Below are 17,909 nucleotides of genomic sequence, written 5' to 3'. Positions count from 1 at the left end.
ACACTTATTAACCCCTAATCTGCCGAGCGGATCTCACCGCTACTATAATAAAGTTATTAACCCCTAATCCGCCTCACTCCATCCTCAATAACCCTATAATAAATAGTATTAACCCCTAATCTGCCCTCCCTAACATCGCCGACACCTAACTTCAAGTATTAACCCCTAATCTGCCGATCGGAGCTCACCGCTACTCTAATACATTTTTTAACCCCTAAAGCTAATTTTAACCCTAACCCTAACACCCCCCTAAATTAAATATAATTTTATTCTAACGAAATAAATTAACTCTTATTAAATAAATTATTCCTATTTAAATCTAAATACTTACCTGTAAAATAAATCCTAATATAGCTACAATATAAATTATAATTATATTATAGCTATTTTAGGATTAATATTTATTTTACAGGCAACTTTGTATTTATTTTAACCAGGTACAATAGCTATTAAATAGTTAAGAACTATTTAATAGCTAAAATAGTTAAAATAATTACAAAATTACCTGTAAAATAAATCCTAACCTAAGTTACAATTAAACCTAACACTACACTATCAATAAATTAATTAAATACAATATCTACAATTATCTACAATTAAACCTAACACTACACTATCAATAAATAAATTAAATAAAATACCTTCAATTACCTACAATTAAACCTAACACTACACTATCAATAAATGAATTAAATACAATACCTACAAAAAACTACAATTAAATAAACTAACTAAAGTACAAAAAATAAAAAAGAACTAAGTTACAAAAAATAAAAAATATTTACAAACATTAGAAAAATATTACAACAATTTTAAACTAATTACACCTACTCTAAGCCCCCTAATAAAATAACAAAGCCCCCCAAAATAAAAAAATGCCCTACCCTATTCTAAATTAAAAAAGTTCAAAGCTCTTTTACCTTACCAGCCCTGAACAGGGCCCTTTGCGGGGCATGCCCCAAAGAATTCAGCTCTTTTGCCTGTAAAAAAAACACATACAATACCCCCCCAACATTACAACCCACCACCCACATACCCCTAAACTAACCCAAACCCCCCTTAAATAAACCTAACACTAAGCCCCTGAAGATCTTCCTACCTTATCTTCACCATACCAGGTTCACCGATCGGTCCTCGGAAGTGTTGATCCAAGCCCAAGTGGGGGGCTGAAGAGTGACGTCCATCCTCGGGCTGAAGTCTGGATCCAAGCGGCGGCTGAAGAAATCCATCATCGGGCCGAAGTCGGAAGTCCATCATCGGGATGAAGTCTTCTATCAAGCCGCATCTTCAATCTTCTTTCTTCTGGAGCGGAGCGGAGCCATCTTCTTCCAAGCCGACGCGGAACATCCTCTTCAACCGACGCCTACTAGCCGAATGACGGTTCCTTTAAATGACGTCATCCAAGATGGCGTCCCTCGAATTCCGATTGGCTGATAGATTCTATCAGCCAATCGGAATTAAGGTAGGAATATTCTGATTGGCTGATGGAATCAGCCAATCAGAATCAAGTTCAATCCGATTGGCTGATCCGATCAGCCAATCAGATTGAGCTCGCATTCTATTGGCTGTTCCGAATATTCCTACCTTAATTCCGATTGGCTGATAGAATCCTATCAGCCAATCGGAATTCGAGGGATGCCATCTTGGATGATGTCATTTAAAGGAACCGTCATTCGGCTAGTAGGCGTCGGTTGAAGAGGATGTTCCGCGTCGGCTTGGAAGAAGATGGCTCGGCTCCGCTCCAGAAGAAAGAAGATTGAAGATGCGGCTTGATAGAAGACTTCATCCCAATGATGGACTTCCGACTTCGGCCCGATGATGGATTTCTTCAGCCACCGCTTGGATCCAGACTTCAGCCCGAGGATGGACGTCACTCTTCAGCCCCCCGCTTGGGCTTGGATCAACACTTCCGAGGACCGATCGGTAAACCTGGTATGGTGAAGATAAGGTAGGAAGATCTTCAGGGGCTTAGTGTTAGGTTTATTTAAGGGGGGTTTGGGTTAGATTAGGGGTATGTGGGTGGTGGGTTGTAATGTTGGGGGGGGGTATTGTATGTGTTTTTTTTACAGGCAAAAGAGCTGAATTCTTTGGGGCATGCCCCGCAAAGGGCCATGTTCAGAGCTGGTAAGGTAAAAGAGCTTTGAACTTTTTTAATTTAGAATAGGGTAGGGCATTTTTTTTATTTTGGGGGGCTTTGTTATTTTATTAGGGGGCTTAGAGTAGGTGTAATTAGTTTAAAATTGTTGTAATATTTTTCTAATGTTTGTAAATATTTTTTTATTTTTTGTAACTTAGTTCTTTTTTTATTTTTTGTACTTTAGTTAGTTTATTTAATTGTAGTTTTTTGTAGGTATTGTATTTAATTCATTTATTGATAGTGTAGTGTTAGGATTAATTGTAGGTAATTGTAGGTATTTTATTTAATTTATTTATTGATAGTGTAGTGTTAGGTTTAATTGTAACTTAGGTTAGGATTTATTTTACAGGTAATTTTGTAATTATTTTAGCTATTTTAGCTATTAAATAGTTCTTAACTATTTAATAGCTATTGTACCTGGTTAAAATAAATACAAAGTTACCTGTAAAATAAATATAAATCCTAAAATAGCTATAATATAATTATAATTTATATTGTAGCTATATTAGGATTTATTTTACAGGTAAGTATTTAGCTTTAAATAGGAATAATTTATTTAATAAGAGTCAATTTATTTAGTTAGATTTAAATTATATTTAACTTAGGGGGGTGTTAGGGTTAGACTTAGCTTTAGGGGTTAATACATTTATTAGAATAGCGGTGAGCTCCAGTCGGCAGATTAGGGGTTAATAATTGAAGTTAGGTGTCGGCGATGTTAGGGAGGGCAGATTAGGGGTTAATACTATTTATTATAGGGTTATTGAGGCAGGAGTGAGGCGGATTAGGGGTTAATAACTTTATTATAATAGCGGTGCGTTCCGCTCGGCAGATTAGGGGTTAATAATTGAAGTTAGGTGTCGGCGATGTTAGGGAGGGCAGATTAGGGGTTAATACTATTTATTATAGGGTTATTGAGGCGGGAGTGAGGCAGATTAGGGGTTAATAACTTTATTATAATAGCGGTGCGGTCCGCTCGGCAGATTAGGGGTTAATAAGTGTAGGCAGGTGGAGGCGACGTTGTGGGGGGCAGATTAGGGGTTAATAAATATAATATAGGGGTCGGCGGTGTTAGGGGCAGCAGATTAGGGGCAGCAGATTAGGGGTACATAGGGATAATGTAAGTAGCGGCGGTTTACGGAGCGGCAGATTAGGGGTTAATAAAAATATGCAGGGGTCATCGATAGCGGGGGCGGCAGAATAGGGGTTAATAAGTGTAATGTTAGGGGTGTTTAGACTCGGGGTACATGTTAGAGTGTTAGGTGCAGACGTAGGAAGTGTTTCCCCATAGCAAACAATGGGGCTGCGTTAGGAGCTGAACGCAGCTTTTTTGCAGGTGTTAGGTTTTTTTTTCAGCTCAAACAGCCCCATTGTTTCCTATGGGGGAATCGTGCACGAGCACGTTTTTGAAGCTGGCCGCGTCCGTAAGCACCGCTGGTATCGAGAGTTGAAGTTGCGTTAAATATGCTCTACGCTCCTTTTTTGGAGCCTAACGCAGCCATTCTGTGAACTCTCAATACCAGCGGTATTTAAAAGGTGCGGCCAGAAAAAAGCCAGCGTTAGCTACGCACCCCTTTGGCCGCAGAACTCTAAATCTAGGCGTTAGTTTGTGGGGGAACCTGAACTGGATTCCTGCAATTGTTGTGTGTGTATATATATATATATATATATATATATATATATATACTGTATACTGTATATATATATATATATAGATATAGATATATATATATGTTACGAGTAAAGTTTGAAACTGGGTAATCCTAGCATTACCTGAGCAAAGCTGACATTACCCAAGCGGCTCTTGGTAAAGGCCGATGTAACATGATAAATCTCCTCAGAGTGCATTGAGTCACTGTATTAAACATATAAACAATGCACTGTAATTCAAACACCTTCACTGCCTGGGGGGGTTCGATTCCTATTCCACAAGGTTCACTTGGGGTGGATATCAGAGGATTGGCGGGGCACCTTCCTTCAACTCCCTAGGCAGAGGCAAAAAAAAGTGTAGATGTTGAATGACATTACTTCGAGCTTTACCCAGAGCTGCTTGGATAATGTCAGCTTTACCCGGGTTATCCTAGGATGACCCGGATTTCTGACTTTACCCGTAACATATATATATATATATATATACACACACACATCTACATACATATATACATATTATATATATATATATATATATATATATATATATATATATATATATATATATATATATATATATATATATATATTAGGGCTGCATGATTTACAAGCAAGCAGGTGATTCCAAATAGCCTGGAGCCGCCCTATTAGTAGACGGGTAAGAGTGCTCAGATGAGAACAGGTAAAAAACAATTTGGCCAAACTGATAGTGGTGAGTAGTTTTAAAATCAACAAGCTGGTTCGCTTCAATGCATTTCACCCTGACAACAGACTTTTTCAAGATAAGGTACCCAGTTGTTGTGGTTGATTCATATATACTTGTTGCTATTAGCTGATTGGTCCCCTTCAAAGAGGGTGTGTTGAAAGTGAAAATCCCATTTCCTTTGTTTTTTAAGAAGGTATATTTGGTAACAATACTTCTGCATTGTGACTTAATTCTTTAGGACACTTATTTTGGTAACGGACCTTCTTGATTGTTACCCTATTCTTGAATCAGCATATAAGGTGGTATTTATGTGGCATAATGATTACATATATATGTAATTATGGATTTTCTGCATTTGAATATAAACCTTAATATGACATTAGAGAAATGTCTAATAGAGAAATCCATTATACATTAACATTAAAAACAATAAAAACAGAATCAGAGAACAAGATGTTATGTACTCCAGATATTTAGTATCTGTGTATGGGATATATATTTGACACAAATTAGTGCCTAGCATATGATAGTTAGATCCTTTTGTGTAAGAGAAAATATTAACTTCTGTCTATAGAGAAGCATCTGTATCTATGCCTTACAGGGGTTATGTATAATAAAAATAGTAAGTGATGTTAACATCAGATTGGCTCTAAAATATCAGCCCTCCAATTAGGAGGCTTATACATAAATCAGATTATATAGTATATCTGACTGTCAGGCTTATGGAAAAGGAGAAATGTCTAAATATGAGTTACGACCATTAGGGTAAAGAGTATCCATATAGTAGATTAGCGTAGCCTCTTTTTTTAATAGTTTCTGGACATAATTGCCACCTCTCCACTCAGCACGTACTTTACATATCCCCCAATATCTAAGGTCTCTTAAGTTGTTACTGTGAACTTCTCTAAAGTGGCTATATAAATGATTATCCAGATTACCCTTTTCTATGCAACAGAGATGTTCTCGTATTCTATCTCTGAGACTTCTAGTGGTCTCGTCTAAATAGATCAGATTACAGGAGCATTGTAACATGTAAACTATTCCCTTCTGGGTGCATCTGATGATATCCCTTATGATAAATTCTTTCCCTGTATTTGGTACTATGAACCTTTTTAATTTTGAACTGTATCTGCATGCTCTGCAGGTGAAGCAAGGGTAAAATCCTTTCAAATCTAAACAATTTAAGTCAACATCTCTCATTTCACCTTGTTTCATTTTAAATTCACTCAGTGACAATTTAGATTTTAAATTATTGGCCCTTTTATAGATAATTTTTGGAAAAGGAGTGACAGCATCTCCAATAATGGGGTCTGATTTTATAAGATGCCAATGCTTATTAATAATTTTTCTTATAGAGTGGTGATCAGTGTTGTATTGGGTAATAAATGGCACATCAATAATATTCGGATTGGCTAAATCTTTGTTTTTTTTATATGCAATTAGGGACTCTCTATCTTTTGCATCAGTTCTATTTTTAGCCTTATCTATATTTGTTTGATCATAGCTCCTTTCTTGAAATCTTTTTTCAAGAATGTCTATTTGGAAGTCACTATTTTTGGAGCATTTTTTTCTGATTCTGAGAAATTGACCATATGGTATGTTGTCTATCCATTTTTTAAAATGACAACTTTTACCATGGATATAATTATTAGAATCAACTGATTTGAAAAAAAGTTTTGGTTTCAAATTTATCTTTTTCATTATAAATTTCTAGATCTAAAAATTTTATTTTATCCTTACTGTGTTAATAAGTGAATTTAAGACCCCTGTTGTTACTATGCATATCTTTGAACACATTTAATAGTCCCAATTCTCTACCTTGCCATACGATGAGAATATCATCTATGTATCTCTTGAAGAGGACGAGATTCGCACTGAGCCCAGCCCTGGGGATAAATTGTTGTTCCCAATGTCCCATAAATAAATTTGCGTAGCTCAGTGCGAATCTTGTCCCCATGGCAGTCCCTTCCATTTGAAGAAAATATTTCCCGTTAAATGAGAAGTAGTTATGTTCTAAAATGAACAGAATACTATCCAGAATAAATTCTTTTTGAAGTTGATGGATATCAGAATCCAAAAAACTACTCACTGCCTCAATGCCAAATTTATGTTCAATAGTAGTGTAGAGAGAAGAAACATCACATGATGCTAAAATCATATTCTAATGTATTGGAATAGCTTTCAGTATTTTTAAAACATGCGTAAAGTCCTTGATATTTGAATCAAGGTTTTGTACATATTTTTTGGAGGAACCTGTCAACATATTGCGACAGGTTCGAAGTAATAGAATTAACACCGGAGATGATAGGCCTTCCGGGTGGGTTATTGACATCTTTATGAATTTTGGGCAAAAAATAGAAGATGGGTATTTTGGGGTACTCTGGATATAAAAAGGCAAATTCTTTGCTGTTCAAGATATTGTTATATTTACCTTTATTGAGTAATTTTGCTAGTTTTGTGGTGAAGGTCTTAGTTGGGTCAAGTTCTAATTTTCTATAAGCCCTAACTGCTCTTAGAAGCCTGTTTGCTTCTTGGACATATTTATCTCTATCCATCACCACAATTCCCCCACCCTTATCTGCGGGTTTTATGATAATCATCATTATTTTTCAATCTTTTTAAGGTTTCTCTTTCTTCCTTATTCATATTGTGTTGAATTCTCTTATTATTTTTTTTCGCTTTCCTAATGTCTTTCAATACTGCCCTCTCAAAGGTCTCTAGATTGCCACCCTTGTCTTGAGTTGGGTAAAATTTTGATTTCGGTTATAAGTCTATATGTTTAAAAAATTCTTACAGTATCGGAAGTATTGGGAGTAGAATAAATATTACGTTCGATGGGATTCTTTAAAAAGTACCTCTTTAATGTGAGTTTTCTGACAAATTGTTTAACAATAATATGCGTTTCAAATTTATTAAGCCTTGATGTAGGGGCAAAAGTCAAAACTAGATCTAACACTTTAATTTCTTCCTTGCTCAAAGGGACACTGCTAATATTAAACACTCCTGATTTTCCAACTTCTATTTGTGTCTCTTTGGTTCTTGCCCTAGTTCTTCCTCCTCTCTTTCCTCGAAAACTCTTTTTCTTCCATTGCCTGCCTTCCTTTCTGCTCCTATTAGATCTTTCGATGTGCCCTCCTGAAGAGGGCTGTTGGCTAAAAAAGAGCTTTCTTCATTACTGAGATCCCTTATATGTGATTCTAGGGGCAAAAACCTGTTCCTGGTGTCGAGATGCCAGATATCATTATCTCTCTCTGTATATCTATTGTCTCTATGGTCAGTCTGCCTATATGGTTGATATGCATTTGTTTGTTGATTATTATACATATATTTGTTATACTGGTAATCTTCATTTGGATAATCATTATATTGATGTCCAGATCTATTATGATAATCATTTTCATTATATCTATCTGCATGGGCTCTGCTCTAGATGGAGTTGGTTTGCAAGAAAATCACATACAAATCAAAGCAGTACAGACACATCTAAAGGATTTTTTTTATATCAAAAATCGCATACTCCCGCAATTTGAAATTGCTTCATGCAATTAATCATGCAGCCCTAATATATATATATATATATATATATATATATATATATATATATATATATATATATATATATATATATATATATATATATATATATATATACATACACACAAACATATACTTTTCATGTAAACAAGGAAGTCTCATTACCACTTGTAATACAATACTAATGCGTCCCACACAATAAACTTATTCACAAACTATATCTCCTTGGTCTAGATTCAAAAATTGTGAACTGGGTGGAATGCTGGCTTAAGGACAGAAAACAAAGTGTCTTAGTAAATGGAGTTCATTCAGCAGAGGGGGCTGTTACTAGTGGTGTTCCTCAGGGGTCAGTTCTGGGGCCTGTTTTTTTTTTTTTTGTTTTTTTTTATATATTTTAAAGTTTTTATTGAGGTAAAGAAGTGGTTTTCACAATACAGTCATGACGGAAAAGAAACATTTTACATATGACAAGTAGGAATAAACAGAAACCGATTAAATACAGTAAATCATATGGGAACACCAACACATATCAAACCAACATGACATGATACTCTGGATACCTCATTTTATTTTTTTTTTCGTTGAATCTTAAGGTCCTCAAAGCAGACAGGCCCGCTTAAGGGACCAGAGACTTTGGTCAGCCACTGAGGACACAATAATAAAGTTAATATCAAGAAATTCAGTGCCAATGTATATAGAGTAACGGCAAGCTTCCGAATCTACAGACCAATTCAACCATAAAATTACAAGAGGGTACTCAAGCTGTGCTTAGATCATGTAATTTAGTATCATACACGAGAGACTAGTAAGAGTGTTATATTAAAACATCCCTCCGTTACATCTGCAAAACATAGTGAGACACTAACACTGAACGTTGGTGGCAACATACACAATAATAGAACTTTTAGTACAGGTAATCTTCCAGTAACCAGGAGATCACAAACACAGTAAATTTCTAATATTTAGGCCCAAAGAACCTATTTTAAGAATATAGGGGAAAACTTAGTCCTAGTTCTTCAGGTTGGGCAGAGGCTGCATAACTCTGCCAAAAGGGGTGCGGAAGAGGAGGTATCAAACCATTACCGCACAAGATTAGTGGGGGGCGGAGTTTATTATAATAATATTGTACTCCTTCATTTTTTATTTTTTTTTTATATTTAGCCCACATACCAGATTCTTAAAGAAACTCCATCAATAATGAGGGAATTAGTAAATAAATAGAACAAATAGGTCTATAAATCTAAGACAAGGCAGTATAGTGGGGGCAATGAGGTCTAGATGTGTCACTATAGGCATGGAAGGAGCACACTAATAATGTACGTCAGGTGTACAGCCATTGTCAGGAGAAGGGGTATATAATGTGGAGAACAACAACAGTAATAGTTTACATAACTGGCCTCCTGCAAATCTACCGTTCAATACAGACAAGTGTTAATAGTGATGGTGAGGCATGTTACAAACCCATATATTCATATATACTTAAGAGTGGCCTCCCTCTTTATAAGACACTGGATCTATATTCCCCGGGCAGCTGAGTGCACAAACAAATAAGTAAGAGAGCTAAGAGTGCACCAGCATACATGGGAATAGTTATGAGGTCAGAAGGGAATGCACATAACACATCAAAATACTCTTAACATATAGAATTCAAAGCAAAACATTTTTATCCATATAAGTCTATGCAAATAATAAGTTTAAGGGAAAAATAAAATAAAACTTGGCAGATAGAAGAGGAATTGTATTATCCACAGTTGATGGTGGGAGCTAGATCTTTGTAGATAGAGCAGAAAAGGTGGTAGATGCGAAACCCACACAGCTTCAGGCATTAATTTTCGTGCATGCAGTGTCCTTAGGTTAAACAGTGGAGATTCTCATGACGATATCTATGGTCTGTATTCATACGGGTACGCATGCTAGGGTTAAAAGAGTATGTTGGGCCTGAGCTCTGAGCATTCCCCATCGCACCTGAAATAAACATGTAAAGCAAAGGTTTCCCAATAAACAAAGCATCAGAAAAAATGTGTAACAGGAGCACCAAGTATATGGATAAAAAAATCAAACTTTATTTAGAACATAAAGGGTATCTTAACCCCTGGGTAAGAACATACAATTATAGTTAAACAGATGACAAAAAGGCTGACCGGTTTCGGCTGTTGCCTTACTCCTAGCCTGCTTAAAACTGTCTGTCAGTTCTCAGATTTAAAAACCATCATCTGTAATCCTATTGGTTCAAAAAACCCCACACCCCTCATTATAACTCCCTTCAGCTGGGATCAATTAACCCTCCTTGTCAACATAGCTGCACTAGTCTATTTACTCAATATTACAAAATTACAAAAAGACTGAGTTCCTAACCTCCTATTTATCATTAGTACTCAATATTTAATAAGTGCCAAACAATGAATAATGACAAATGACAGAATCTATTAGTTGGGTCTATTCAACAATTATATTGCATCTTTGCATAGAGAAACTGTCTCTGAGTTGAAACCGCTTGTATAAAGAGACATGTATAGACACGAGTACTGTGTGTTCTGGTATTTATCCTGTCTCTTTTAACAGCTCTCAGGTTTTTGGTATGCTTCTAGATCGTCTATGTTATAGTTGAAAAAGTAGTGTATATGCTAAGATTCCGTTTTTGTTCGTGATAGCTATTTACCATTAGAACCTGCTTCCTTAACCTCATTGGATGGTAACCGTATGTGTTGGCCAATCCGGTGCGGTCTACCAAATCCCAATGCTTTGCAGGGAGTCATGTGTGTAGCTATTGGTCCCTACCTACTGAGTCCTGATTGGTCGAATATCGTATGTGTACACCAATCAAAAATGTAGCCTGTCGCGTCACACCTCGCTGTCAGTCACCGCTCTCCTGTGCTGTCACTGCTATATGTCCATTATTTGTGTACAATGGGACAATTCCTTGCAATGCGAGCGTGCTTCGCCTGCCAAACCTGTTTTAAAGAGTAGCAACTCTGTTATGTTTTCTCCCTTGTGAATCACATCCCGGTATAAACACATTAAACACATTAAACATTTATTTAGAGGGGCAGGTGTGTTGTACTCTAGCATTAAACTCATCTCCAGTAGATATCCCAAACAAGTAGTAAATTTTAAATTACTATTTAGGTATATATAGCCTAAGTATATTCTGGTCTATTGTGCCCAGCATCAAAGGTTAATCAGCTGCTTGCTAAACTAACGAATATCACCTTTGTTATGATGTACACTTAGGTACCGCAATTCTAGTACACCCATAAATATACATTATAAAGTGCCAAGTGTATTTATGCTCTAACTATGTGTTTGATAGTAGTAAAATTCCTCAATAGGTAGTGAACCCTTATTTCTTATTTTAGGTGTATTTAGCTAGATTTATTCTGGTCCATTACATTTAGCTTCAAAGTGAGCTGCTAATTACCAAGGGCCTTTGGTGTTCGTACACTAACTATGTATTTAACCTTAGTATTTCTGTCAGACCATGAATATACTGCTTCCTACCAAGCACCTGGAGTCTATTGTGTTTTATTAGTGCTTTGATATTAGGTGTTTACTCTCTATGTATATATAAATAAATACATAGGTAAAATCAGGTTTACAAAGTAATCATATTGTTACCTAAATACCCCAAATATGTGGAGTGTTATTCCTAATGTACACTACCAAAAATTAATGAGGTCAAATTCAGAATTGAGGCCGTCTGGAATCCTTGTTTTTAAGCGAAAGATCCAGAAGGCCTCCCTTTCGCCTAGTTTGCGGGTTCTGTCCCCCCCTTTCATCTGGATTGGTACCTTCTCTATGATGGTCCAGGAAAAGAATGAATTATCTTTATTGTGTGTAATTGAAAAATGTTTAATAAGTGGCGTTGTGAGTACCCCTGCTTTGATATCCGCTAGATGCTCTTTTATTCGTACCCTGGCTTCCCTTGTCGTGAGGCCTACATACTGGAGGGCACAGTGTGTGCATGAAATCAAGTACACTACAAAGGTCGACCTGCAGTTAAGACATAAATTCTTCTGGAAGTGTTCCCCCGTAACTAGAGAGCTGAAGGAGTCCCCTATAGTGACTTTCTCGCAAGCTTTGCAGGATAAATAATTGCACCTATAGGTCCCATTTAATCTCAGCCAGGAGGACCCATCTGTCTGTTCCTTCCTCAACCTTGTAGGTGCAATTATATTGCCTATTGTTCTGTTTCTTTTGTATGTACATCTGATGCCCTCAGATACTGTCTCTTTTAGAGCATCATCTGCTGATAACAGATGGTAGTTATTTCTAATGATCTGACATATTTGTGTGTACTGTTGTGAATATTCTGTCGTGAATGTGATTTTTCTGTCCTCAGTCCCTTTTGTTCTTTTTATATATTTTGTGTTCTTCTGTCTTAAAAGATCAACTCTGTTAATTTTGGTAACAGCGTTTCTCTCTTTTGTAATTATTGACCCTGGATAACCTCTTTCCATGAGCCTAACAGATAGTTCATCGGCCTGTTTCTCATATGTACTTTGATCAGTACAGTTCCTTTTCAGGCGAATGAACTGGCCTCTGGCTACACCCCTAAACACTCTCCTCGGGTGACAACTTGCGGCGTGCAGCAAAGAGTTCCCTGTAATTGGCTTCCGATATGTCTCTGTGGTAATCTTCTGACCTACTTCTCCCTTTAGTGAGATGTCCAAAAAATTAACTGAATGCTCTTGTATCTCAGACGTAAAGCTAATGCCTACATTGTTGTTGTTAAGTCCCTCTACAAACCTCTCTAGATCTTTATGGGAGCCCTGCCAAATAAAGAGGAGATCGTCAATGAAGCGCCTATACCACACTATCTCCTGCCTGAACAGGTTCCTCTCTCCAAAGACGTGGGAGAGCTCCCACCAACCCATGAAAAGGTTGGCGTAAGAAGGGGCAAATTTTGCCCCCATCGCTGTCCCACGCCTCTGGAGAAAGAACTCCCCCTCAAACAGGAAATAGTTGTGGGTAAGGAGAAATCTGGTTACTCTCAATATGTATCCAATAAAATCCTGATCACTTGGATACTCTTTTGACAGAAAGAATTTTATGGCTTCCAGGCCCTTATCATGTGGTATGGTTGAATACAGGGATCTTACATCCACTGTCAACCACTTAAAGTCACTCTGCCATACCACACCAGAAAGTAAATTCAATACATGTTTGGTATCCGACAGGTGACTCCAAAGGGAGCTTACCAAGGGCTGCAGGATGCCATCTAACCACTCTGAAAGGTGTTCCAGTAGGGAGCCTATTCCACTTACAATTGGTCTCCCTTGGACATTGTCTGTAGACTTGTGAATCTTGGGTAGGTGATTAAACACAGGAATGGCTGGGTTTTGTACCAGAAGATAATCCTTAGTTCCTTGGTTAATATAGCCCATCTCTACCCCATCGTCTACAAGGGAGACCAACTGTCTCCGGAAATTGGCATGTTGGATCGAATGACAATACCTCATAATCCTGTTCCACTCTCAGCTGTCTGAAAGCTTCCTGAATGAAATCCTTTTTATCAAGAACAACAATTGCTCCGCCCTTATCGGCTGACCTAATCACTAGGTCGTTGTTATCTCTTAGACCATCTAGTGCCATTTTTTGTTTTCGTGTGACATTGGACTTCTTGCCCCTTTGTGTAACATATTGGAGCTTAATTAGATCACTTTCTACCCGCTTCTGGAATTTCTCCAGAAGAGGACCCCTGTTTTGGATGGGATAGAACAAAGATTTGTTCACACGAAAACAAAAAATGGCACTAGATGGTCTAAGAGATAACAACGACCTAGTGATTAGGTCAGCCGATAAGGGCGGAGCAATTGTTGTTCTTGATAAAAAGGATTTCATTCAGGAAGCTTTCAGACAGCTGAGAGTGGAACAGGATTATGAGGTATTGTCATTCGATCCAACATGCCAATTCCGGAGACAGTTGGTCTCCCTTGTAGATGATGGGGTAGAGATGGGCTATATTAACCAAGGAACTAAGGATTATCTTCTGGTACAAAACCCAGCCATTCCTGTGTTTAATCACCTACCCAAGATTCACAAGTCTACAGACAATGTCCAAGGGAGACCAATTGTAAGTGGAATAGGCTCCCTACTGGAACACCTTTCAGAGTGGTTAGATGGCATCCTGCAGCCCTTGGTAAGCTCCCTTTGGAGTCACCTGTCGGATACCAAACATGTATTGAATTTACTTTCTGGTGTGGTATGGCAGAGTGACTTTAAGTGGTTGACAGTGGATGTAAGATCCCTGTATTCAACCATACCACATGATAAGGGCCTGGAAGCCATAAAATTCTTTCTGTCAAAAGAGTATCCAAGTGATCAGGATTTTATTGGATACATATTGAGAGTAACCAGATTTCTCCTTACCCACAACTATTTCCTGTTTGAGGGGGAGTTCTTTCTCCAGAGGCGTGGGACAGCGATGGGGGCAAAATTTGCCCCTTCTTACGCCAACCTTTTCATGGGTTGGTGGGAGCTCTCCCACGTCTTTGGAGAGAGGAACCTGTTCAGGCAGGAGATAGTGTGGTATAGGCGCTTCATTGACGATCTCCTCTTTATTTGGCAGGGCTCCCATAAAGATCTAGAGAGGTTTGTAGAGGGACTTAACAACAACAATGTAGGCATTAGCTTTACGTCTGAGATACAAGAGCATTCAGTTAATTTTTTGGACATCTCACTAAAGGGAGAAGTAGGTCAGAAGATTACCACAGAGACATATCGGAAGCCAATTACAGGGAACTCTTTGCTGCACGCCGCAAGTTGTCACCCGAGGAGAGTGTTTAGGGGTGTAGCCAGAGGCCAGTTCATTCGCCTGAAAAGGAACTGTACTGATCAAAGTACATATGAGAAACAGGCCGATGAACTATCTGTTAGGCTCATGGAAAGAGGTTATCCAGGGTCAATAATTACAAAAGAGAGAAACGCTGTTACCAAAATTAACAGAGTTGATCTTTTAAGACAGAAGAACACAAAATATATAAAAAGAACAAAAGGGACTGAGGACAGAAAAATCACATTCACGACAGAATATTCACAACAGTACACACAAATATGTCAGATCATTAGAAATAACTACCATCTGTTATCAGCAGATGATGCTCTAAAAGAGACAGTATCTGAGGGCATCAGATGTACATACAAAAGAAACAGAACAATAGGCAATATAATTGCACCTACAAGGTTGAGGAAGGAACAGACAGATGGGTCCTCCTGGCTGAGATTAAATGGGACCTATAGGTGCAATTATTTATCCTGCAAAGCTTGCGAGAAAGTCACTATAGGGGACTCCTTCAGCTCTCTAGTTACGGGGGAACACTTCCAGAAGAATTTATGTCTTAACTGCAGGTCGACCTTTGTAGTGTACTTGATTTCATGCACACACTGTGCCCTCCAGTATGTAGGCCTCACGACAAGGGAAGCCAGGGTACGAATAAAAGAGCATCTAGCGGATATCAAAGCAGGGGTACTCACAACGCCACTTATTAAACATTTTTCAATTACACACAATAAAGATAATTCATTCTTTTCCTGGACCATCATAGAGAAGGTACCAATCCAGATGAAAGGGGGGGACAGAACCCGCAAACTAGGCGAAAGGGAGGCCTTCTGGATCTTTCGCTTAAAAACAAGGATTCCAGACGGCCTCAATTCTGAATTTGACCTCATTAATTTTTGGTAGTGTACATTAGGAATAACACTCCACATATTTGGGGTATTTAGGTAACAATATGATTACTTTGTAAACCTGATTTTACCTATGTATTTATTTATATATACATAGAGAGTAAACACCTAATATCAAAGCACTAATAAAAACATAATTTATGCTTACCTGATAAATTTATTTCTCTTGTAGTGTATCCAGTCCACGGATCATCCATTACTTATGGGATATTAACTCCTCCCCAACAGGAAGTGCAAGAGGATTCACCCAGCAGAGCTGCTATATAGCTCCTCCCCTAACTGCCATTACCAGTCATTCGACCGAAAACATGCAGAGAAAGGAAAACCATAGGGTACAGTGGTGACTGTAGTTTAATGGAAAAATTACCTGCCTTAAAGTGACAGGGCGGGCCGTGGACTGGATACACTACAAGAGAAATAAATTTATCAGGTAAGCATAAATTATGTTTTCTCTTGTTAAGTGTATCCAGTCCACGGATCATCCATTACTTATGGGATACCAATACCAAAGCTAAAGTACACGGATGACGGGAGGGACAGGCAGGCTCTTTATACGGAAGGAACCACTGCCTGAAGAACCTTTCTCCCAAAAACAGCCTCCGAAGAAGCAAAAGTGTCAAATTTGTAAAATTTGGAAAAAGTATGAAGAGAAGACCAAGTTGCAGCCTTGCAAATCTGTTCAACAGAAGCCTCATTCTTAAAGGCCCAAGTGGAAGCCACAGCTCTAGTAGAATGTGCTGTAATTCTTTCAGGAGGCTGCTGTCCAGCAGTCTCATAGGCTAACCGTATTATGCTACGAAGCCAAAAGGAGAGAGAGGTAGCTGAAGCTTTTTGACCTCTCCTCTGACCAGAATAAACGACAAACAGGGAAGACGTTTGTCGAAAATCCTTAGTTGCCTGTAGATAAAATTTCAGGGCACGGACTACATCTAGATTGTGTAGCAGACGTTCCTTTTTCGAAGAAGGATTAGGACACAAAGATGTAACCACAATCTCTTGATTGATATTCCTGTTAGTGACCACCTTAGGTAGGAACCCAGGTTTAGTACGCAGAACTACCTTGTCTGAATGAAAAATCAGATAAGGAGAATCACAATGTAAGGCAGATAACTCAGAGACTCTTCGAGCCGAGGAAATCGCCATTAAAAACAGAACTTTCCAAGATAACAACTTGATATCAATGGAATGAAGGGGTTCAAACGGAACCCCCTGTAAAACATTAAGAACTAAGTTCAAACTCCATGGTGGAGCAACAGTTTTAAACACAGGCTTGATCCTAGCTAAAGCCTGACAAAAAGCTTGAACGTCCGGAACTTCTGACAGACGTTTGTGTAAAAGAATGGACAGAGCTGAAATCTGTCCCTTTAAGGAACTAGCGGATAAACCCTTTTCTAAACCTTCTTGTAGAAAAGACAATATCCTCGGAATCCTAACCTTACTCCATGAGTAACTCTTGGATTCGCACCAATATAAGTATTTGCGCCATATCTTATGGTAAATCTTTCTGGTAACAGGCTTCCTAGCCTGTATTAAGGTATCAATAACTGACTCAGAAAAACCACGTTTTGATAAAATCAAGCGTTCAATTTCCAAGCAGTCAGCTTCAGAGAAATTAGATTTTGATGTTTGAAGGGACCCTGGATCAGAAGGTCCTGTTTCAGAGGTAGCGACCAAGGTGGACAGGATGACATGTCCACTAGATCTGCATACCAAGTCCTGCGTGGCCATGCAGGCGTTATTAGAATCACTGATGCTCTCTCCTGTTTTATTCTGGCAATCAATCGAGGAAGCATCGGGAAGGGTGGAAACACATAAGCCATCCCGAAGGTCCAAGGTGCTGTCAAAGCATCTATCAGAACCGCTCCCGGATCCCTGGATCTGGACCCGTAACGAGGAAGCTTGGCGTTCTGTCGAGACGCCATGAGATCTATCTCTGGTTTGCCCCAACGTCGAAGTATTTGGGCAAAGACCTCCGGATGAAGTTCCCACTCCCCCGGATGAAAAGTCTGACGACTTAAGAAATCCGCCTCCCAGTTCTCCACTCCCGGGATGTGGATTGCTGACAGGTGGCAAGAGTGAGACTCTGCCCAGCGAATTATCTTTGATACTTCCATCATTGCTAGGGAGCTTCTTGTCCCTCCCTGATGGTTGATGTAAGCTACAGTCGTGATGTTGTCCGACTGAAACCTGATGAACCCC

The sequence above is a fragment of the Bombina bombina genome, chromosome 3 (genome assembly GCF_027579735.1).
Source record: "Bombina bombina isolate aBomBom1 chromosome 3, aBomBom1.pri, whole genome shotgun sequence".
In the NCBI taxonomy this organism is placed as follows: Eukaryota; Metazoa; Chordata; class Amphibia; order Anura; family Bombinatoridae; genus Bombina; species Bombina bombina.
Note: the sequence above shows the minus strand (reverse complement) of the source record.